The 24,239-nt window shown below is 41.2% G+C and overlaps 2 protein-coding genes across 3 annotated transcripts in view; one reads left to right on the plus strand and one right to left on the minus strand.

Moving 5' to 3' along the window:
* The window catches only part of snx33 (sorting nexin 33), a 190,307-nt gene that overhangs the window by 74,603 nt on the left and 91,465 nt on the right, over positions 1-24,239 (minus strand). For both annotated transcript variants that reach the window (XR_006371367.1, XR_006371366.1), the window contains exon 4: positions 8,858-8,990. The gene's annotated coding sequence lies outside the window, so the exon portion shown is untranslated. The remainder of the gene's footprint in view (positions 1-8,857; positions 8,991-24,239) is intronic.
* The window catches only part of cspg4 (chondroitin sulfate proteoglycan 4), an 88,657-nt gene that overhangs the window by 19,219 nt on the left and 45,199 nt on the right, over positions 1-24,239 (plus strand). The window lies entirely within an intron of this gene.

Consider the following 24,239-nt stretch of genomic DNA (forward strand, 5'->3'; position numbering starts at 1 on the left):
ATGGAAAAAAACTGAAACTGCTCTTATATGGCTCCATTTATGAGGTTAATGATGATCTGCTTGTTTACCTCAGAAAACCACTGAGAGATAGCTTAAAAAATGGAAACGTAGAAAAAGTTTCTAGGGTGTAGCCAGATGCAGATTTCTAGTGCGTCAAGCTTTTAAAACCAGATCAAGTCCCTGAAGCTCTGTACTTAAAGACCGGAGGCCATTCTGAGTGGCCATTTATTCCTAACATGATGACCAGCTGCTCTGCCCTCATCAGTAGGTGGGAGCTATCATTAGCCAGGCTGACTTATTAGCTCCAAGTCAGTCTCAAATGGGAACTGCAGGTGAAGAAAAGGAAGAGCTACAGCAGCAGTCGACTCACACCACAGTTGGAGATCTGAGGCCGTGCAGTGATGATTAGGGATGCACTCGTCCACTGTTTTCATTTTGCGATACTGATGTCGATGCAGATATGAGGTTTTTGATACACAAAAACAATGATGAGTTGACGGTAAATGTTTATTTTTTAAAACTCAGGCAAGTTTATTTGATAGCTCTGCACCAGTACAGCACAATTAAATACACCAGCAGCGTCAGACGCTTGGTCAAACATGTGAAAGCAACTTTAATTTGTTCAGTCAGTGCAATTAGGAGTAGAACAGCCAAGGCAAAATAAGTAATAGAGGAAACGCATTGACAAAAACAATAGGTGGACTTGGTCAAATATAAAAAATAAACTGCAACAAGTCTTCTTTCAAATGGTTCAGAAAATACAATTAGTAATTCTAATTGTAATGTGAAATAAACACTAATGAATGCCGTCACTCATAGTACAAAGCACAGACTTAGTGACACAATTTGGATTTTTTTAACATAATTCGACCTGTATCTGATCTTTTCATGACAGTCGGGTCAGATTCTTTTCGAATGCGACTCAGGGCTCTTAGGTATCCGATACGTATCCGATTCAAATACGACCTAACGTCCAGGTCGCATTCATCCAACCTGAATGTCATTCATTCTCCACAGACGTCACTATTCTGCACCCTGATACGAAAAACAACAACCATGGCTAAGCTGAGGATTAAGTTGTTGATATGCTGCTCCGGTCAGACAACAACTTCAAATACGCAAGCTGTGCTCCAGTGTTAGCCTCCATGTTTACTTCCACAAACACTGAGCACTTCTTCTTTTTAAGGCGGTTGGCAGAACACTGAGAACGCTGACGTTATTGCGCCCCCTACTGCGCATGCGGGACACTTTCAGGTTGTTTGCCCGTTCACACTGCAGGTACAGGTCGCATATATTTGGAAGCGTGAACGGCCACGACAAAAAAGAAATAAACAGAATTGGGTCGTTTCAGGCTGCAGTGTGAACTCAGCCTTAGACTGAATAGATCCGCCCTTATAGATCAGTCACATTGTCACCAATACCCGATCTAGAATTATTTTTAGTATCGCGACCAATACAGATATTGATATCGACGTGGTGCATTTCTAGTCAGAACAATATACTACTAATACTAATAATAATTTTATTTAGGATGCACTTTACACGCATGTCTCAAAGTGCTATCAGATGATAGGAACTGTACGGCTCATCTCTCCACAAGACGTCTGTTTCAGAGCTGGTTGCTAGGTTTTAAATGTCGACGATGCATATTTCCTTCTCGCTGAACCTGACAGCACATCAATTTGTCAGGAGCTGATGAGTGGCTGGTGGCGACGGAACAGAAAGGGTGTTCACCGTGACGGGTGTCACTACAAAAGATCTCCAACAGCACAACGACATTGCCCTGCCACTGCCTTCTGTAGTGGGACGCCTTCACCCTAAGTAGCTCTGCAGCTGTTGCTTCTGTATGGCGTGGTCTAACATGAAGCTACATATTTGGAGAAATATTTTCCTGGCAAACTGATGAGGGAAGGTTTTAGGCTAAAGGCTTTGCCAATAAAATCTTGAGAAATTTGTTAATCCTGTTAAGGTCTGCCAGTTTCTCTACACAGTGTTTCTGTTTCCCAGATGCATTTAGGTGACAACAAGCCCAGACTTTGCTGTAACTGATATGATACTTGGACGTGGAACTACTTGATAAGCTTTAGTTGCACTGAGCCAAATAACTGCCGGGAACATCCCTTATAAGAGGCTGCAGGCTGAAACCCACTTTTATTAGAATTCCACAACCAAAACTAGCCAAGAGCTACCTACGCTGCTACATTCCTGTCCTTTCAAGGTTTCTGAGAGATGAAAGTTTGAGATTAAAGCAGGTAACCGTCTCAGTGTTTTATTGGGAACTACTTGCCTTAATATACAGTGACTGGCAAAAAAAAAAAAAAAAAAAAAAAAAAAAGATCCATAACCCTCTGACCACAAACTTTGATGTATTTGGCAGCTTTTTAGTGACAGACGAACACAAAGTACTGGATAATTGTACACTGTATGAAGAGTTTGTATGCAAGTGTGGCATGCTTTTGTACTCAACTCCCATTTCCCCTCTTACCGCATAAAGTGAGTACACCTTGTTCAGAATTCATTTTATTTCTGAATAGAGTTTATCTGAGTGTTACTTCATCTCAGTATCAATCCATATGTTCTGTGAAGACCTAAGAGGTTCATTAGGGTGTTTTCACACCTGACAGTCCGGTTAGACTGGGGACCAAAGTTGCAACATTTGTTACATTTTCAGCTGGCGAGGTTCACTTTAACACTGCACTGAGTCAAACGACACAAAATCCTCTGAAGACAATTTCCTTCTTAATAAAATGTAAGCAAAAATGGATTTTAGCAGTTCTAGGATTTCTCTTTTGTCGTCGGCAAAAGACTAAGAGCAATTTATACTACTAGCGCTAAACTCACACGTGATCTGGTTGTGTTTACCCAGAATGCCCTCCGCTATAGTCCACATCCTGCTTTTGGAGCATTCACACCTCCCCAATCAAACCGGACATCCTAGACAAATGTACTAGAGTTCAATTAAACGCACATCTGGAGAACATTAATGGACAAAACAGCACCACGAAGACCGAGGAACACTCCAGACTACTGCATGGATAAAGTTATGGAGAGGTTTAAAGCAAGGTACACAACAACCAAAGATGTTACAGAGCACAATTCACTCCATCATCCCAAAATGAGAAGACTATGGCACAAGTACAAACCCATCAAGATATGGCTGTTTGTTTAAACTGACAGTGCTCAGGAAAGTCCTTTTTATACAGGAGAATGAAAGCCATAAAAAGTCATGTTTGCTGTCAACCAAAAGTCATAAAGCAAACAGATTTATTTTCCGACATAAAACATTTTAATTTTATTGATATCCTACAAAATAAAAAAAATATCAAACACATACTTCACTTTCAAGTAAAAGCACAGTGCTCTTCTGGCGTCCTCAAAGGACATGAGAGTTAGAGGGTTACCTCCCAGGAGGGCAGCACCCTTAAACACGCCATCAGATTGGTGGAGTTTAGATCAAACCAATTGATGTGTTAGCATGGTCCAATTAAAGTTCTCATCTAAATCCAGTTGAGACTCTCCTTCTCAAGAGAAGACAAATAAGATAAAGAATGTTGAGGTTTTTTGTGGTAGAGATGTGACAAAATGCATGCATATTTTTGCAACACACTTTGACTATTTTTGACATGATGATGCAAAAGACGCGGTGAATCCTGTCCACATACTAACAGAAATTCACCGTTCTGGAAATCTGCGATACCAATTTGTTGCCAGGGAATGCTCAGCTATTACCTGACATCTGCCTCTCTGCGTTCAGGTCAGCATTCCTGAGCCTCTCAGTGAGGGTGGAGACAGCTTAGACATTTATACAGAGAACCAGAACCAGGTTGGAGAAATGCAAAACAGCTGCACTGTTTTCATCCATCAGACTTTATTGCCTTTAATCCGCGTCCGTCAGAAAGACTTACAAAACATGGAAATCCTTAGTGCTTGTTAGTTTCTTTGCCTTTATTTTATGCTTCCTAACTGCAACAAACCACCAGCTAAGATAAACATGGACTTTAAGAGTTCAGCCAATAAGATACTTTGAAAACAAGGAAAGTCAAAGGGCATGCACCATAACCCAGTGAGGTTATGGTGCAAAAGACCATAACCTCACTAATCATGCACCATAACCCAGTGAGGTTCCTGGGTTAAGGGTTAGGTTTGGGTTAGAGTTTTGACACCCTTGTTTTAGAAATATCACATGTGACTGCGTATGAAATTAGCAAAAGATTTGCTCAACAAAATATGAAAACCCTGACTTAGGCATCCCAGGCTATTGTAAGTTGATAAAAACCTTGGCTGGAGTCTTGGTTAAAAGCTGTGTTCACTACAAATATGCACAAAACTCTGTGGATAATTCTGGTAGAGTCGGAAAGACACAACTTGCAATCGCATTGTTTCCTGTAAATAAATTGAAATCGTGTGTAACTGAGCTTTTTCGCATGGCAAGTCATTAGAAATCACAGATTAAGCACTGATATGAGATATATTGACATTTCAGCGCTCATCAGCCATCAGAGATGTCGGCGTCTTGTTGACGTCTTGGAGCAATGCAATACAGTTGTAACAATATAAGAATAACGATGTAATTTTTGAAAGTTTTTTTGGCTTTAATGGCCTTTATTTGAAATAATCATGCAGGAAAGTAGGCAATGAGAGAGAGGGAAGACATGCGGCAAAGGTCACCAGGCCAGGATTTGAACCTGCAACGGCCAGGTCAAGAACTAAAGCGTTCTTACCTGAGTTGTGCTCAACCAAAGACATAATATTAAGACTTTATTCTCATAATACATCACATTTATTTCTTGTATTATTTTGGCTTTGTTCTCATATGGCTATATTCTCATAATACTATGACCCTATTCTCATAATTTATTTATTTATTTTTTCTTATTGTGGTCCTAATACTCCTTCATAATATAGAAACTGGCATGGTGCCTGTGATGGGAAAAAAAGTGCTTCCATTGCAGTTTTCTGAAGAACACAAACACACCTCATACTTCCAAAATTGCCAATTTTCCATTAATGAAATGTAATTTTTGCAATTCCAATCTCATGGTCAGTGGAAACTTAGCTATAGTTTAGGACTGCCTGAACATCTTTACAGGCAGCGATTGAAGTGTTGGTTCTTCCTTTTGTTATGGTTATTGCAAAGTCAATTTGAAGTTATAAATTCCTTCAGAAATTCATATTTCTTTTAGTGACCTTCCTCTTACGAAGTGTTTGGATCTTGTACACTACGGATCCCTCATTATCTGTCGGGTTTCATTCAAAATGTGATTTTCTCGATGTCTGAAGCACCACGTTTAGAGCTACTGTCAAAACATCTTGCTCATTCACAGACATAATGGTTTTACCTTGACCTGAGCAGCCCTCTGTGGGCCTCTGTCAAATTCATCCACAAACCATTGATGGTGGTCGACGTCTGAACTCGCTGCCGACTGCTGAATCGCATCACTCCAAAGTGAGGTCACTTGGAAACAATCTAAGCGGGCCTGAAACGGTCCGTCTGTGCAGAGAAAGAGTGGGTGGGCGTGTGTGTGTGTGAGATGGGTAATATGAACTCCAACAAGCTGTGGTTCTGGATTTATGAATAAGGCTTGAGCAGGTGTCATGTATTACAGGCGAGATATACTCCCCTTTTGTGACTTCTTCTGGCCAACACACAAAAACAAATATTGCTTAGAAAGAGAGGGGCTGCTGTGCACTGTTGAGTGAAATGCAGCAAAAATGATGGCCTACCACTAAAACCGTCACGAGATCCTGAGTCATAAGGGCACATGGAACCATTCTGGTGTTTGGCTGTGAAACACTCGATGTATGATGTGGAAATTTAGTCAAACATATTCCTTCTCTGTGGGATTTTTCCATCTCACCCCTTTAGAGACGGAGACAGAATGCATATGTACGGAGCGGGGGTGAAAAAAACCAACTGGTGCTTCCTTTGAGACGAGATGGGAGAAGGCAGACGCCGCTTCACTCCGGTCCATCTCACTTCAGTTTGTGGTTTGCGGCCTCATTTACTTACATTGTGCTCAAGTCAGATTTTTCCAGACGTGTGCAGAACTTCAGTAGCAGCTGAAACGTCTGACTGTCAACACTGGAGTCAACTCAGCTGAACATCACTACATGAATTCACCTCAATCCTTTCTGTGATTACTGCATGTTTCCCATAAGCAGCCCGATAGCGGGTCTAAAATCTCACACACAAAATGTCCAATGTTAGAAGGGAACCTAATCTAACATCCGAGTGGGTTACTCAGACCCACTTATGACGAGTAAAGTCATAAATGAGTCTAATAAAGAAATAGGTATTTAGCTAGGTGTTTACCTTGACAGCTAGTTAGCTGCTATTTAACTAGCTTGATGCCTACTGGATCAATACGTATCTATCTAGTTCGGTATCAAGTTACCTAGCTAATAGGATAGGTCCCTTTATGCCTAGCTATGTACACAGGTAGATAGCTAGTTGTTATTTAGCTAGCTTACTAGATAACTATGTATCTAGCTACCTAGTTAAATGCTTAGATAGATAGAAAGTCAGCACAGTTACTGACAAACTGTGTTTTTGTCAGTAATGGTGTGTTACTGACAAAACCATAATTTATCCAGTTCGTATGACACATTGAAATGTATTCTCTTCCCATTGAACATCTATAGAACACCTGAATGCCAGCTGGATGACTTTGGCAGGATAATCGAGAATCGTTGCCATTCTTTAGCAGTCAGGAAGATATAAGGCATCCAACTGGCCTGAGGAATTGATACGTCATCCTCTTTTAAATTCTAATAAACAACTGTGAACACATTCATAAGGCCAGACACGTCATTGATGTCAATTATGCAGGAGTAGCGTTTTGCATCTTGAAGAGTTTCTGCATAGCTTCCATCACAGCCAGCTTTTAATGGTATTAAGAATATTAATTGTCAGTTCAAACAGTGAGGTTCTGTGAAAAGGCAGGTGACTTTGTTGACTTTGTCTTTGAGTGCAAGTCCAAGATAATCGGTGCCACTGGATGAAATTTACATTTTAAAATAATTTCTAGCTAATATGGATTCAATTTGTGTTTGAAGTAGGAGTTTGGAATGATGTTCTCCCCAGGTTGAATGCAATCAAGATGATAGCTACCTATACGTTCATCTATCTGTTCATTCATTCATACCCACTTTTCTTTGCAAGGTAGTGGGGCCAGGCAAGATAGAGACACACAGGACAACCACAGAAACACACATTCACTTCCCAAAGGACAAATTAGAAAGAGCAATTAACCAACCGCCATGTCTTTGAACTAATGTGTCATCCTACTCCTACAAGGAAACTGGAGTACCTGGAGAAAACCGACGAATGAACTCAGAAAACATGCAAACCGCATCCAGGAGGACCCCAGGTCAGGATTTATACCATAACCTTCTGGTTTCAAGACCACAATGCTAAGAACAGACTCACCAAGCAGCCTGAGAGTTTAGTTTTTCCCTTTTAAGCAGTCAATTTCACAGCAACACGTGTACAACCAAAGTTGTACACTACTTTGTACGATAGAAGCTGTCACAAGAGTAATTGAACACGTACGACTCTTTAGAGATTTCATCATTTCTGTTTGGAATACCAACTCTACTCCAGGTAGGATAAAAACCTTGCAATTTTTTAACAGTACCTCACTTTCAAAATCCCGAGCTACCATTTAATGATGCTAATAGTCGTGGTGAGTAGAAGTCACGATGCCCAACAGCTTCAATTTTTGGTTTGATTTCTCAGAAATGTAAAGAAAGAATTTCAGACCTCAGGGTGAACTCTCTTTGAAAATGACGCACGATGCAACGAGCCAACGTCTGTTGAGCACAGTCAGTACCAGGAGCAATCCTTTACTCTTCATTTCCAGCAGAAAAAAAGATGCTTTACTGCACATTCCTGACAGCCTTGGATCTATGGAGTGCTGTTAAGTGCTCAGAACACCAACAGCTGGAGGCTGCACATATATAATTTTGTCATAAATGGCTAGAAAGACTGAAATGGGTTTTCTTTCACGACGCTGCAGCCACAGGCCCGAGTGCCGACATCTGGAGGTTGCTAGACTCGGCACTAGAAGACAAGCTGATTGGCGTGCGTTGGGTTTCTTCCTCTTGAAGAAACACTTCAGCCAATGTGCCAACAAAGCTGATTGTCAATAAAAAGAAAAAGAAAAACACCTTGTGTGCAGCATCTCTGCACAAAATAACTGATATAGCTGTTGAGGTCTTCTGAATCTTCCTTCATACAATGAGAGACTCTGTTGAAAGACGTATCTGACGGCAGGCCAAGGCCTTCTGGTGAAACTGCGTATCAGAAGCCTCCAGAAGGAGATCTCTGCCTTAAAATACACATTTAGCCGTTAGAAAATCCCCTCCTCCCATTGAGTACACTGCGTACTCCCTCTCTTTTGACTATTTCTTTCCACTTGCCCCTTTCTTTGCTGCTATTAGTTGGTTGGAGCAGATTTCTGAGGGTACAAAGGCCCCTTTTACAGATGCCATCTGAAAAATATGTTTCTGTGCCATTTATTTGGTTTGCTTTTTTTGGTGGGGGAAGCAGTTTCCTGGATTTTGGACCGCCTCTCCCTCTTTGCCACAGAGTCACCCTGCAGCTTATAAATGTAAAAAAAAAAAAAAAACAGAAAGAGAGGGACTTCTTTTTGCTCATTCCCCAAACCACGTCAAAGCCTGGCAGAGTTAAAGAGCGAATGCAGTAAAATACATTCCATGTCATCAGGAACGCTAAACTGTTTCAGTTGTGTTTCTCAGTTAAAGAAAAGAAAAAGCCCTACATCTGTCTTTGTGTATGTTCAGTTTAGTTTCAGCAGTGTGTTTTTTTTTTTTTTTGGAGTTAGTGTTTACTCACCGTGGCCTGAATGAAGCTGTGCAGACGCTTTCAGCTCTTGTTGAGAACGGTGAAAACTCGAGATCTCCGTGTCTGTAGCCGACCGTGAATGTTAGCGTATTCTCTGCACAGCAGGTGTGTGGAGGGGAAACCACTGCAAAGAGAAGACATTTTTCAACACTCGGCCTCAGATTCACACCAATACAATCGTGCTAAATACGGATTTCCCTGAACCCGTACTAAGTCTAAGAAATGTCGGTAGACAACCACAAAGCTCATTCAAGCGTTCAAATTGGCATCCTTGAAGGCTGTAAAGACGACTTCAGCAAACTTCAGGTCACCATTTGATTTGGTGTTTGATCTGGTCAGAAGGGTTTGGGTTTGTGTCAGAGTGAACTGTGGCTCATTAAAGGCTGTTTGGGCAAACCAGAAACCAGGGACTGTTGTGCATCGATGTGTAGGATGTCATTTAAAGCACAAAGACGGACACATTTTAACCTTTTATTACTGCTGATAATTTTTGAATTGGGGTTTTGTTGCCATCAGCGATTGTGTTCCACACGAGAAACTTTAATAGATAGCCAGTGGCAACTAATTTATTGTCAGTTCAGATAAATCATAAATGTAAAGAAAATGAATTTTTAGAAGACATTGATTAAGTAGTATCTATCTTCAGATGTAGATCAAGCAGAACAGGGCGGGTGAGGGGGGCCCGAGCTCTGGCGGACGGGTGGAAACAGTCTTCACGACTTTCTCTACTGGTGTGGATATTAAAACACACCAGTAGCTCCACTGGTATGAGAATGGCACTTTTTCAGCAGATCCACCTCTTTCAGAGACAATCCAACTTAAATGGTAACAAACAAACACACAGAAGTCTCTTACTTCCAGACCAACATCCGTAAATCAACTATGCATACGAAAGCCTATAAGGCGCTGAACTAAGCCAAGTTAAACTGGAACTAAACAGATGTAGGAGAACGCCACAACAAACTAAATGAAACCATCGAAAACTACGGTAAGATAGGAAAGAATCTCAATTCATCTAAAATCCTTCATCAGCATCCCATATGGTATAAGTGCCTTGTGGTTATACTTTAGTCTCAGTTTTATTTGCTGTTAGCACCTGCTGATTTTGTGTGAATGTCTGTGATCCCGATATTACAAAAAATAGGCGGCACTACAAACTCATCCACGTCTTTGTGGCCTCATGTTTGGGTTAGGTAGGTCATGTGTTGGTTTGTCATCTACAGGTTTTCCAAAGTTGTTTGTCTTCTTCCCAGTGCTAAATGAAATCACCATGTTTCCCTTGTGTTGGCTTCCTCGTGCCAGATTCCAGCTTATTTATTTCAAAATGTGTTGTTGGTGTTTGTAAAAGTCTTTACAGGCTGGTAACATGGAATCATACCAGCCTTTTAATCACACAAACACACCTACCAGAGCTTTGACATCATCAAACCACTTACTTTAACAACCCTCCTGATCCAGGCTAAAAATAAAAAACAAGCTGATCTTCCCAGGACCATGAACAACTATACACCTCTCAAAACAAACAAGTTTTGAAAAAAAAAAAAAAAAAAAAAGTTAACTTCAAGTTGCTATGCTGAAAATAGACTCTATGGATGTGTCTGTGAAAAAAAAGAAAAGTAATAAATCCACGACCAAACCTTTTAACTGACTTGATGAGAGGAAACAAAATGTCACGTTGCTTTTACAAAAACTGTATTTAACATACCCAAAGAGCAGAGTCACATTGTCTGAGACCGCCGCATGCCTTGCCAACTGTATGAATCAATGCCTTGTTAGCCATTAATTAGAATGCCATTGCAAAGTACTTGCACATTATTCAATTAACTCCATTGTAAAGGATCTCTGCAGGTGGGCTGCCAAACATTTATAGGAATCTGGCTCTTGGTTTCAGCTGATTTAGTTGAAAGAGAAGCACAAAGCTTCAGCGTATGTCCTGCAGCAGCCTCACTGAAACGGAGGGGCTGCGCGTCGTCGTCATTAGTGCCATTATTGTAATTATTATTGCTCTCGGTGGAGAGTATTTTTGAAGTGTCAGGGTAGTGACCTAGCGTGGTGAATAAGCTGCTGTCACACTGTTTCCTGTCATGCCAGCATATAAAAAAATATAAATAAAATAAAAAAGGAAAAACAGGAGAGAAAAAAAACTGCTTCACTCTCTCTGCCATCTTCTGCCCTGGACCACAATAACTTCAAAGACAAAAAAAACAGTTTTTTTAATTAAAAGGATATTGGAGAAATAATCCTGGTGGTGCAACATAAAGAAATAATTATTGTCATCTTACATCGGTCTCTAGAACTGCCAAAATACAAACTATTTAAATAAAAAATTTAACCACTAAAATCAACATACAATGGGATTTTTAAAGTATTGATTTTCCAAACACTTTGCACTTCCTCTTCCCACCTCGTCTCTTTACCCATTTCCTGGGCGCTGCAAATAAAGACAAAAAAATTTAAAATTAAAGAATGGATGATGAATTCAGTGTTCTGCTGCATCAGGATTGGTTACGTTACTCTTCTATGAAATCTGTGTCTATTGTTTAGTTTTTTTCTGTATTTAAGAATCAACTGTACTAACTTTTTTTTTCCCAACTGATCGTTTACCAACCTGTTTCTACATTGTTTCTTATGACATTGACGATTTCCTGCTGTTTAAAGGGGCACCCTCATTTTATAGTACAATTAAGTATTGAAGTCACCTTCAGTTGTTATAAAAATCCCACATGTATCAAGTATGACTTCAAAGAAATTTCACTTTGCAATTTAATGGCGTAAAATTAAAGAAGTTCCTGCTCTTTCCAAAACTCCGCCTTCAGCCTGATACCACATCAACATTAGTCTATCGGGCGTTTACAAACTTTTGTCAGAGCACTGGATGGAGAAGTAGCTCATGTAATGAGCTCAGCAGATGCCCAGTTCCACCAGATGTTTGCTAATTGATGCTGCTAGTCTGAAGGAGCTGAGTGGGGGAGTGGCTGCTCTGTAACAAGGCAGCTCGACTTGGAAACTGCAGCTCCGAGGAGGAGCTACGTCGTGGAAGGCGGAGCCAGGTCCACCCAGGCGTTTTGAACAGCTGAATGGTTGCCATGGGAGATTAAAGGATTTCTCCAAAATGCATGAAGGAATCAAAGACAACAAAACAACAACATCACCCCTTCAAATGCTGTGGCAGTAAGATGTGTTAAATATATTTGTGACCTGAAGCAGCAGTTCTTCCTGCACCTTCCAAACAGAAGTACATAATACTGTGAAAGAAGGATGAGGAATTCAGTTTTTGCTGTTCATCCAAAAGTGTCTCCTTCGGATGCATCGCATAATCCAACACGATCTCCTTCTGCCTCAAAGTCACTCGAAACTTCACTGAAAACATGCAACATCAAACCCGCCAAGCGTTTTCCTCTTGAGCCCGAGTTGAGATTGGGTGTAAACACTCGCCGGCTTACAAATGAGTTCAAAGGGAAGATCCGGTCCCCGAAATCTAAGCCGAGCAACAACAGATGAGATGAAAACGATATCACCCACACGCATGATGGGGGGGGAGGTGCTAATGAGTCTTTATGAATGTCTGACCCTAATAAGAGCATAATCGCATTGGGAGCTGTGAAATTATGTGTACTCCCATTAGCGGCGCAAAAACTCACTTCTACAGTCGCCCAGATTAGTCCAAGAAGCTCCCCATAGGACGGTTTGCACGCACGCGCGTCGCATTTAAATCCTGAAGAATTTTAATTACTCTCAGAGAGCTTTTAACCGGGCTGGCTCGTGAGGCTTCAATGGTAAATTACAGTTTTGTAAGAGCTGCGCTCCTTTAATCTGCAAAACTCAAACACGGGGAAGAACGAGAAGACAACAACATCATAGGCGCTGAGAGCGAGCTAAGCACTGTAATCCGGCCTCCATTACACAAGGACAGACGAGGGAGCTGGTTTTCAAAAAAAAAATTTTGTTTCGCCTCAGACCTCGGCTTCAAGTCAACAGAAGGTCTTTCACCGTTAGTCTGTTTCAGACCGTTTCTTACGGTTGTTTACTCTGTTCTGTGTGAAACAAAAAAAAAAAAAAAAACAGAGAGAGAATTCTTGGAAATGACAGGGGAAACATTAGTTTGTGAGACGTTTCAAACAGAACTCGGAGAGCTGTGACATGAAGCGACGCCGCCAGCTTGGCGGCTCATCCAGATCCGCGGCAAACTCCAAACGGTAATCCTCGGATTTCGATCAGATCAGCTGGCAGGGAGTGTTGAATGATGCGACATGCGTGTTCTGACCACGTCCCACGCGGCCTTTCAGACGTATCCGATCATTCGAGATTTTGCTCTGTGAGCGAAGCGAGGCGCAGAAACGACATCTGCAGACGGTTTGGAAGAAGAGTCGGAGGCCTCCCGTCTTCCCCTGTCCATGGGTCAGAGGGTTAAACCGTCATGTTTTTATTGCGTTCAGATTCGAGACGGAAAGGTTTGCATTCTCCCAGAAGTGCGACATAAATAAGGGGGCCCGTGATTTTTGTCTTTCCGTGAAAGTTGATATGATTTTCCAGTAACAAGCGCCGTGAACATCTCAAACACATGTGAGCGGCAGGACAAGCGAGGAAAGCCGCTATGAGCTCAAAGAAGTCTGACCTTATAAAAGACAGGCTGACATTTCAAAGTTTGGCTCCATGATTCGGGTTCCGATTTGGATCTTTAATTTTGCACCTGGAAATCAAATTTCCAACCCTAGTGATTGAAAAAAGACCCAAGAAAGTTCTGGATGATGGCTTGACTTCAAGTTTATTCACAGTTAAGCTGAGAAACTTTCATACCTAAATGGCAGTATAACATAAGACAGACTTCTTCGAACTTTACATACTGTTATAAAGTTATTCTCTCAATACAAACATACTCGGATTATTACTTTGATTCTATCGTGCATGTCTGAGGAATCCTTTCATCTCCATGGCAACCATTCAGCTGTGCAGGACACTTGGGTGGACGTAGCCCCGCCTTCGAGGACGAAGCTCCTCCTCTGACCTGCAGTTTCCGAGCTTCCAGGTTTCTGCCTCACAGAGCATCCCTCCTCCACAAACTCCTTCAGACTAGCCAGCAGCAATTAGCAAACACCTGGTGAAGCTGCGTGTCTGCTGAGCTCATTATAGGAGCTACATCTCAGTCTGACAAGTTGAAAGTTGAAAGTTGGTTGGACATTTTTCAGTCTAAATTTGAACCCGAAAGAGAGTCTTTTGAGTTAGTCAATGATTAGGGTGATGGCAAAGTGGCCTTTCAACCTCTAAGACCTCATAAGCATAAGTCCTTAAGAGACGAGGGACACAACAAGCTTTTTAACCTGTGTGCAGTTTGGTGAGGTAGCAACGACCCCATGTGACTGGTGTGCTGGAACATGTAAGACCATATATCTGCAGGTTGTCGGCATGCGCCTTATAAACGATCAGAGAGCATTAGATTAGAGAAAGAGGAAGGTGAATGACTGAGAATAGAGCCAATGACCTGCTGTCGTCTGCAGCAGCACCATCAAATCAAAAATGCCTCGTCTACACTGCCCTGAGTTTCATTTTTTAAAAGCACATCCACATAATTAAAAATGTGTTGAACTGTGTTTTTCCTCTTTACTTTTGATATATCTCAACCTGTAATTAAAACTGAATAATAGATGTGTACAAATGTGTGAAAATTTGGCTGCAGTACAAGCACAGAAAACATTAATAACCGTCTGAGGAGCAACACTGGATAGACTGGAATTACAGAGTCAAGATAAACAAGATAAACCTTTCATCCAATCAATATTTAGAATCCCCAGCTCTCTGGATAGATTTTTAAAGCCCCCAGGGGTTTCTGTTTATTTATCTCTTCACAGCATCAAAGTTTACAATGGGACTGTAGCCACGACCCAGTTCTATTCTGTTCCCAGAAACAGGGTTTTATGAAGTCGAGTATTGATTTTAGTTATAGGCTTTGTTTGGGTCTTCAGTCAAAACAGTGAGCGTCTCGGCAGACTGTCTTTTGCCTCAAGCAGAGAATAAAAAAAAATTAGAAAAAAAACATTGCTTGCTTTCCCTTCTGCCTCTGTTGGTGCTCACAGGGTCCTGTTGATGATCTCTCTTGCTCTCAGCAACTCTCTGTCTCAAACACTCAGACTCGGTTTTCTTCCGGGCCCCTTTGGATTTATAAAAGTCTCTCAGATGTGTCGATATCCACCACCCAAACAGCAAAAAGCAAATCCTCTGGAAGAGGTGAACAAATGCCTCTATGAATCCAAACACAGCCCGAGAGTTGACAGCTTTGTTTGTAAAACTTTGTGTCGGCTAAGGACAAAATCTGTTCAAGCCATCTGTGCTTATGCCCTGTATTATGGAATTACCCAGCGGAGAGTGGCACTGCACTCAGCCTCTGATTTACCTCTGGCATTACCAACGTCGTTTGCCTTTTTATTGAAGGAAGAAACACTACACAGGCATTTGTGTGAATAGGGAGATTCGGACAGAACCATGCTTTCAGCTCAATAGAATGAGGGAACACAATACAAGAAATTGGGTTCACGGGAAGATTAATCTCAGCAATAGTTTAATTTGTGACAGTTTCACAAACTACAAGATGTACTTTAAAGGGAAGTATTATCCATTTACCAGGCACATAGTGCCATTTTATAATTGTAATTATGTAACTATGTCACCTTCAGTTGTTATAAAAATTCTGTATGTATCAAATAAGACTTAAAAAGTCATGCCTTGAAATTGGGCCTTTGTCTCTTTAGAAACTCCTGCTCTTTCTGAAACTCCGCCTTCAAGACGTCACCACAACATCACTCCTCTGTTGACCCTTTAAAGATTTTACCGGTGTTTCACTGAGACGTAGCTCAGAAGTGTTTGTCTATTGCTGCTGGCTAGTCTGAAGGAGCTGAGAGGAGGAGTCTTAGAAACTTGCAAAGTGCAGCTCAGAGGAGGAGCTGCAGCTTGAAAGCGGGGCTAGGTCCATCCAGGTCGCCATGGCAATTAAAAGATTTCTCAAAGATACATGAAAGCGTCAAGGCAATACTCCAGGTATGTTTTGGCTGAAGGAAGTTGATTTTACATAGTACTGCTCCTTTAAAGAATCTCTACAGGGCACATAGTAATACCCTAATTAAAATGCACTGTAACTTACTTCAGCAGACAAACATCATCACTTTCTGAAAACAAATAAATGTTCACAAGTAAGATAACAACAATGAGAAATCATGGGCTTCTAAAATAGTGAGATTTCCTGCCTTCCATACAATGGAAGCAGATTAACAAGGACACATATTAAGTCTTACGTTTTTGATCACATTTCTCACTCTTCATCTGATGCTAACTTTAGCTTCACTATTTGTTAGCTAGTTAGCCAATGGTTGTTTTTTCCTACAGTGCTCTCAGATAATTTACCTTTGGTCTTACATCACTGATATTTACTACAGGGTAGCCTACTGAAAAACATGCCTTTTCATTCAATGCTAATGCTTATTTAGACATGAATAACCCTGTTAGCCTAGCTGACAGACGAGTGCCAACAGCCTGGCTAACAATTATTAAAAAATGTAATAGGTCATTTGCGTTGTGTTAAATCCCGGCCTGTTGGTTTCCACATCTTTTTGGTAAGAGGTCTCCGTCGGCTAACGGTTCATGCAAAGGGCAACTCAAAATCCACTTCCTTTAGCATTTCAAATTAAAAGTCTGAAGCAGGATATCAAGCTTTAAACACACACCTTTCACATCTGCAGCAAATTAAAATAGTTTATGTTTACAACACCAAACTTACACGCTGAGAGCAACAGTGGTGTTTGAGACTATACTTTGATAAGAAATGCCAAGACCACTGTCATTTGGGAGGGAGTTGGGGGGGATATCAGTACTGTAACAGCTGGTTGACTTGTAGTGTCTTTATATTTTCCATAAAATTTCCAATCATATTCACACTCAAAAATGTATGACTTCACTGAGTCTACGGTTTCATCTCCCTCTTCCCAGTAACATCAAGTCTCCTTTACTGCCTCTTGTTACTAAGACATAGGAGTAAATAGTTATTTGTGGTTTCTATTCTAGGCAGTTGCATTACGTTTTGGTTGGAACATGGACTTTTTTTCTTTTTCTTATGGCGTTGATTCACACCACAAGTATTTTAGGGGCTGAGCTGTACCACATTTACAGAACTTTATTAAAAATGACTTTGCAGGCATTTATTAAGAATGTAATATCTTGGTTTTAATCTCAAAACTGCTGCCCAATTCCACAGTCAACTGGTTAAAGATTAAATTAAAATACAATAAAATCTTGACAGTGCTTTTCTTTATTTAAAAGTCCATGAGTCTGCTCTATGTACATAGCTAAAGTAGTCTGTCTACCACGTTGCCTTTAATATTACAGTGATACATGTACACTTAAGAGTCTACCTTAGACCTGATGACCGACTTCCTCTATTATTATGATGGAAACAATAATAATAACCTATTTTAAGGTCATAATTTTGAGAGATACTGTAACACGGTCAAAGGGTCTCAGTTGGTTGCAAGTAACCAAGAAGGGATACGGTTTTATAACAAGTTTTTGTTGATCCTTCTACAAAAAGTCCTTATTTTACAAGAAATTTGAGCTGAACATCAAAGTATTGCAAGGACAACTTCACTGTCTTGTCCCAAGACATGGTAAAGCAACACCAGAGGTATTACATTTGCTTTCATCTTAGTGACAACTGCACAATGACTTGCCAGCAAGCTTTGACATTTCACTAAAAGATCGGGAGTTTCTTCAATCTTTGATAGTTCAGAGGGGAAATAAAGAGAGAAAGTCATTGTCTGAAGTTCAAAACTTCACATTGCAAGAAAGACCACACAACATCCCTTTAGGAAAACCGCTGAAAGATGTAGTCTATTAACCACACCTGTACCGAGACACAGGGAGACAATTGGTAGTGTTTATAATGTATTCAGATGAGAGTAGAAGAAACTTTCCAACACCTGTAGATGGATCACAGTCACAGCAATACGCCAATGCGTCTCAGTTCACCTGATTTGATTAACAGGCTTGTGCAGCCCATGATGGCATGCAGAGGAGGTCATGCAATCATTTGAATCAGGTGTTCTGGAACAGAGACATGTTTAAAAGGTTCCTGAGGACTAGGATTGAGAAACACTGCCCTACACCAACTTAAAGACGAGTACAAGCTGGTACTAACATCTGCTGTACACTGGCATAAATGGAGTCATTACAGATCGGGGACAACTTCACAGAGACCACCTCCAGAGGGGGTCCAGTATGCTTTCACCTTCATTACTTAACGATTCTGGATATCATGGGCGACCTGTTGTGACCCTCTAGCCTCTAGAGCTGGGAAGCATGGAGTCTTTCTTTGAAAGTTTTCCAGGCACCCCCCTCCCACCGGGAGGAGGCCCCTGGGACAGAGGCAGAACATGCTGTGGGGACTGCATTTCCCTTGCGGCTTGGCAACACCTTGCGATCACCCAGAATACTCCAGTGAGTGTTGCTATGGGAGACAGAGAGGTGGCCGGGTTTCCCACCTGGATCTGTTGCTCAGTTGTTTTTCCCCTGGAGCCTAATTTTACATATTGAGACTTGCGTGCCTGATAGTGACTAGATAGTGTGAATGTGTTCTGCTTGATTGATCACAACTTCAAAATACCTTTCAGAATTTGCCACCATTTGGCTGAGTTACTTCAATAATCCCAAGGTGTTTGCCCTACTTCTCATAAGCATCTCTTTGGGTCTTTCTCCTCTCTTTACAAGTAACATCAGGTTGTGGTTTCATGATTTAACAAAGCATTATGTATTTATGTCTACCATAAAAATCTTTGCTCTCTCTCTTAAAGAGGCAGTGTCATGTAAAATCTACTTCTTTTGATCTGTACATCATGTTGTAATGTTATTCCCTCAGCAAAAACATAGCTGGAGTTTTTCCCTGATTCTTTGATGCAAGTTTGAGAAATTCATATTGCGATGACTTCCTGAAGGCAGAGTTTTAGAAAGAGAGGGAGTTTTTAAAGAGACAGAGGCTCAATTTCTAAATGTTAAACTATAAAGACAAATTCCTTTTAAGCCATATTTGATACACATATAGCATTTTTAGAACAACTGAAGGTAACAGAAACTTGATTGTGTTATAAAATGGCCCTGCATGCCTTGAAAATACACAATACCGCCCCTTTAAGTTTTACCTTTCTTGATTTTAATATCTTATTGGCTGACATTTTCAAGAACTGCTGAGAAACAAAAAGGTGAAACATTTGACAACTTCCCTTTGAAGATGTGAACGTGTTTCTTTCTAGCAACGTTATGAATGAATGCCTCATAGCTTCTGAACCTACCGAGGTCTACATTCAGGTGTGTAACACAAAGTTTTTGTTTGCCAACCCAAACAATTGCTCCCCTAGATATGTTGCCATCCTTGTAGAGGGGACGGCATAAAGACTGCAGTACATGAGACCGTTTCGAACAAAGTGACAAGCATTTAGCTCATTCATCCATGCCATTCAGGGATAACAGAAAGCGAGATTACGAGCAGCTTCTCTGGAATTAAATGAAGAAATAACAACGTGATCAATCAGAGGCAATGAGGTGCATTACTCGTAATAGCATTTGTCGGATCCACAGAGAAGTTGTTGGAACATCGGCCCGTCCAAACTCCCCGCTGGTCTAATCGTCTAAATGCAAATTGCAAGAAGTTGGAACCTCCGTCAATCAGCTGAAGTTTCCTGCAAACTTGCAAAGTGACACGCAGAAGGGAGGAGGCGCTCTGACGTAGAGCTGTAAATGTTTCACGACTAGTTTTGTGTTTTGTTATCTGTGTTTCCATCTCAACCATTTAGTCATCAAATGATTCTAAACGTCTTTGTCTTTTCCGTCTTTAAGGCATCTCTGAGGCTTAACGTGCTCGTGGTACCGTGCATCAGTTCTGACTCATCTTTGTCACAAGTTGGGACTTTCACACAGTAAACCATGCCTTACAAGCAAAAACACAGAACTGCTTGTTTTTTGGTTCTTTTTCTCCAGTTGCTGGAAATAACATGTGATATTACTTTTGCCAAAAGCAACACATCTTACAGCTTTGAAAGAATTTCCCTTCGTAAATAAGCAGTGCTTTGCAGAAGCAGTAATGATTTCTGCACCGCATCACATTTTCACAAGCAAAAATGTTTACGTATTTTTTGATTTGGCGTGCACATAAGGTAGAGAGAAGTATTTTACTAATAAAAAAGGGTGGTGTGTATTTGTATTCAGACCTGCATTTCCTGCAATGGAGGCAGCAGATCTTCTGGGGAATGTCTCTGCTGAATTTACTCATCTAAAGATGAAAAAAAAAATACAATCGTCTTTCAGAAATAGCTCTAACTCATTCAGAGTGAATGGACCACTAAGTCTGGACTTTAACTGGGCATTTTAAAAGAGTTGAACCAACAATGGGTGATAAGCCGATACTTTCATGTGAAGCGAATCTTATCTAAAAATCACTGTCCTCCATTTCTCCTCTGTTAGAGACGTTTGCCTGACAGACCTGCCCACTAGGTCATGTCTGCACATTTGGAGTTATCAATAGTCACCCCACTGTGGCAAACTCAGTGACTTTCTTGCTATATTTCAGACAAAAAAATAAATAAATCAGTGTTGGCCAAAATTGGAATCAGCAGATCTGGCGTTTTAAAGGGGCAGTATTATGCGTTTTCCAGCCACATAGCGCCATTTTATAGCATAACCAAGTAACTATGTTAGAATATGACTTAAAAGAGATTTTACATCATGTTTTAACACCTGGAAATTGGGCCTCTATGTCGTTAAAAAGTCCTCTTTCTGAGAGTCCTCCTTCAGAAAGTCAAAACTGTTAAGAGTAGTAGCTTGTATAATGAGTTCAGGTGTTTGCTCATTTATGCTGGCTTCTCTGAAGGAGCTCGGTGGGAGAGTCTTGGTGGAGGGCTATTCTGAGGAGGAGCTTAGCCCTCGAAGGTGGTGCTGGGTCCACCCCACTGTTTTACACAGCGTAACAGCTACTATAGAGATTAAAGGATTTCTCAAATATGCACGAAAGAACAAAGGCAACACTACAGGTCTGTTTTTGATGAGGGAATAACATTATAACATGATGTAAATCTTTAAAAAGTTGATTTTACATAATACTGTCACATTAAAGATCGGTAATCAGTGATCGGCCAGAAAACTGCATCCCTACATTACACTGTAGCTCCAGGCTGTAGGGCTCTTGTCCTATGGGACAACAGCAGAAAGACAGTGGTCTTTCTCCTTGGATTGGACGTGTTTTCCCTGTGAATACAAGTGTTTTTCTGCATGTTGGGGCTTCCTGTGATCAATTGGCTAGGGTTAGCCCCACCTCACGCCTCATGAGTGATGAACACAGGCACTGGGCTTCCCATCACACAATTAGGATAAGCAGGTGTAAGCAACTGACGGATTTTATTTGGTGGTCTCAGAGTAAATGATTTATTTGAAACAGACTTGAGGCTATATTTACTTTTCCTTTCAGTCAGGCCCTACCTTTTATTGGGCTTTCACATGAAAACCCAATAAACTACAAGTCTGTGATCTCCTCTCCCCATTTCCCCTCCACCACCACCACCACCAGCCTCCTATATAATAATACCAAAACCTTGACTGCAGTTCCTTGTGCACACAACAAAGCTGCCACAGGGCGTGAGTTACGTCCAATAAACAGCGTCCAGTGTTAGAAGTCGCATTTTGCCACAACGTCCACCTCGGTCCCCCACTGCTGTGTGAAGAGCGTTCGCCTTCACTGAATGATTCGGTCCCACTGACGCTCATTATGCCCACCACATGTTTGGACCGTTACCACAGATGCGGTCTCCGTGTTTAAACCCGACCAAATCAAGGTCCATCTTTGATGTGTGTTCATTATGGAAGCATTGTGTAGGAAGGCTGGCATTGAGTGCAGAGATGCTACAGAGAAAATTTTGTAGATTGATCTGCAACACATGCTGACAAAAATCAGGAGGGAAAAGTTTGTTTTGTTTGCTCGCAAAAGAAGCCCCCAACTTCCAGAGTCCGGACCATTCTTCCATGCCAACTTTGAACGGTTTCTGCTATCCATTGTGACATTCAGTGACATTTAACTAGTCAGTATTGTGGAAAACCAATATAAAACCTGGAGCGTTAACACTGGACTCCTGTTCGACATGTTAGTTTGTGTTCCCGCGCTTTTCTTGGTACGTGTTGTTTACTTTGGGAGGGGATGGGAGAAAGAAAAGGGAAAGGGAAGAGAGGGATGGCTAACTTTTCCAAACGAATGCTAAATGTGCTGGGTGGAGCAGGGCGCGCCTCCTGAACAGTAGTCTGGCGGAAAACCTTCGGATTGGCGGGAAGACGGTGGGCTGAGTCAGCCACTAGGCACACAATGGCTGATTGAGAGACGGTTAACTGATGGCGGTGTTGAGGGGAGGAAAAATGTGTGCGCGTGTGTGTGGGTCACTAATAGGGGCACAGTTGGGCGTGGGTGTTTCTGTTTGCACCCAGTGCTTCTGTATTTGGGGCATGGAATGTTTAGATTAACGCCGGATGATGGAAGACGTTGGGAGAAAGCATCTGGGGAAAGCTTTTACCTGATGAGAGGTGGTGAGGTGGTGGAGTTGATGGGGTTGTTTTTTGAGTAGAGGGGGGTTCAGTCTGAGCAGGAAAAAGGTCAGTCTGACTGTGCGTGCCTACAGCTGGTTCTCATTATGGAGGCTAATGTGAGGCTCTGATCTCAAACACACACTGACTTTGCAGACCCAACCTTGAAGCCGGATATGGGTTTTAAGAGGCCCCTTCGCTGCTGCTTCTGTGTCATGGTTTTCTTCCTCAGAGCCCCGTGAGACCGAGCGTCTTGTTTTATGGAAAGCCCTCGCTATCTGATTCGGTCATGGAAGCGTGTGCAGCTATGAAAGGAGAAGTTTGCTACTGATATTCTATCTGGGTGAAGAGAGGAAAAAAAGAAAGACAAGTAGGTTTAGAGCCAAAATGATATATTAGCATCTCCTCAAAGAGGTTATTTTACCTCTTGGAATCCTATGCAACAGAACAACCTAACAAAAGGTGGATACATAAAGTGGAAGGAAAAGAGCATAAGACGTTTCAAAGACGAAAAGTGTGGCGTACTTTAATAACATAAATACAGTTCCTCTGGGAAGGCCTCAAATGTTTGTTCGAGAACCTTGGTGAACAAACTAAGTTCAAACCAAGGAACACCACAGAAAGGCCAGGGAGAACATTGGGAAAGGGAAAGTTAGTCTGTAAAACAGTTTCAAGCTTTGAAGAAACGGAAAAAGTGACACAGCTGCAAAACTACAGACATGGAAAGGAAGACAATCAGAGAAGAAAGCTATAGTCTCTGGGGAAACTTCAGAAATCCACAACTCAAGTGGGAGAATCTGTCAACGTTACCTATACACTCCACAAATCCAGGGTTTGTGGAGTGTGGTTTCGGATAGCACAGAGGCCTCTGGCTGAGCTTAAAGCACATTTGTAAGACCAAGTCCTACACTGGTACTGATCAAATAAGGAAAGGCATGGATTCCAGCTGTTAAAGGCTCTTCCACGATAAAAGAAATTAAAACTGTATAATTTCTTCTATCTCATCTTATTGGGTCCATTCATCAGAACCCACAGTAAAGTGGAATGAGACAAAATTAAATTCAGTTCGATTCAAAATAAAAATACTTTATTTATCCCAAAAGGAAACTAAATTTATGGGGCTACAGATTACGACAATATTGCATGTTCATAAACTGTCCCATTTAATTAAAATCAATTCAATTCAAATGTCACCAACTCATCCCTCATGAAAATCCCTCATGACTGAAGTCTGGTGCTGAATGACAGTGTCATGACTTGTTAAAAGCTCAATTTCCAGACAACAGAGAAGATATTCCTGAGTAACATATCCTCATAAATTATTGGGAAGATTTTGCCATTTCTGGAGTGAATATAGACAAAGCCTTAATCAACATCTGTATCAAACAAATCTAGGTTTTGCTTATAACTCAAATGTATCAGTAATATAAAAGACCTAAATGATAGAAAAAGACAAAATAAATGGGGGGGAAAGGTTAGAAGTTAATTTCATCAATCTGGTAGCTATTTGGAAGCCTTACAGCAGCCAAACCAAACCGTAGCTCCGTCTTTAAATCTCGTTCTCTGTTGCCGACATTAAAGTGGCTCGATTTACGACAGTGAACCGCTGCTCAGCAGATAGTGTTCCCAGCCGCCAGAAAGCCCAGTGTCACGCTGAAAATTAGCAGCAGAGTGACTAATGCACACGCTTACTGCAGTCACAAGGGCACTTTTAATGAAGTATGAATGGAGCTATTGATATCATGTCAGAAATGACTGTTAATAACGAATGAGGCAGACA

This window comes from Gambusia affinis, linkage group LG08 (assembly GCF_019740435.1).
Source record: "Gambusia affinis linkage group LG08, SWU_Gaff_1.0, whole genome shotgun sequence".
NCBI lineage: Eukaryota > Metazoa > Chordata > Actinopteri > Cyprinodontiformes > Poeciliidae > Gambusia > Gambusia affinis.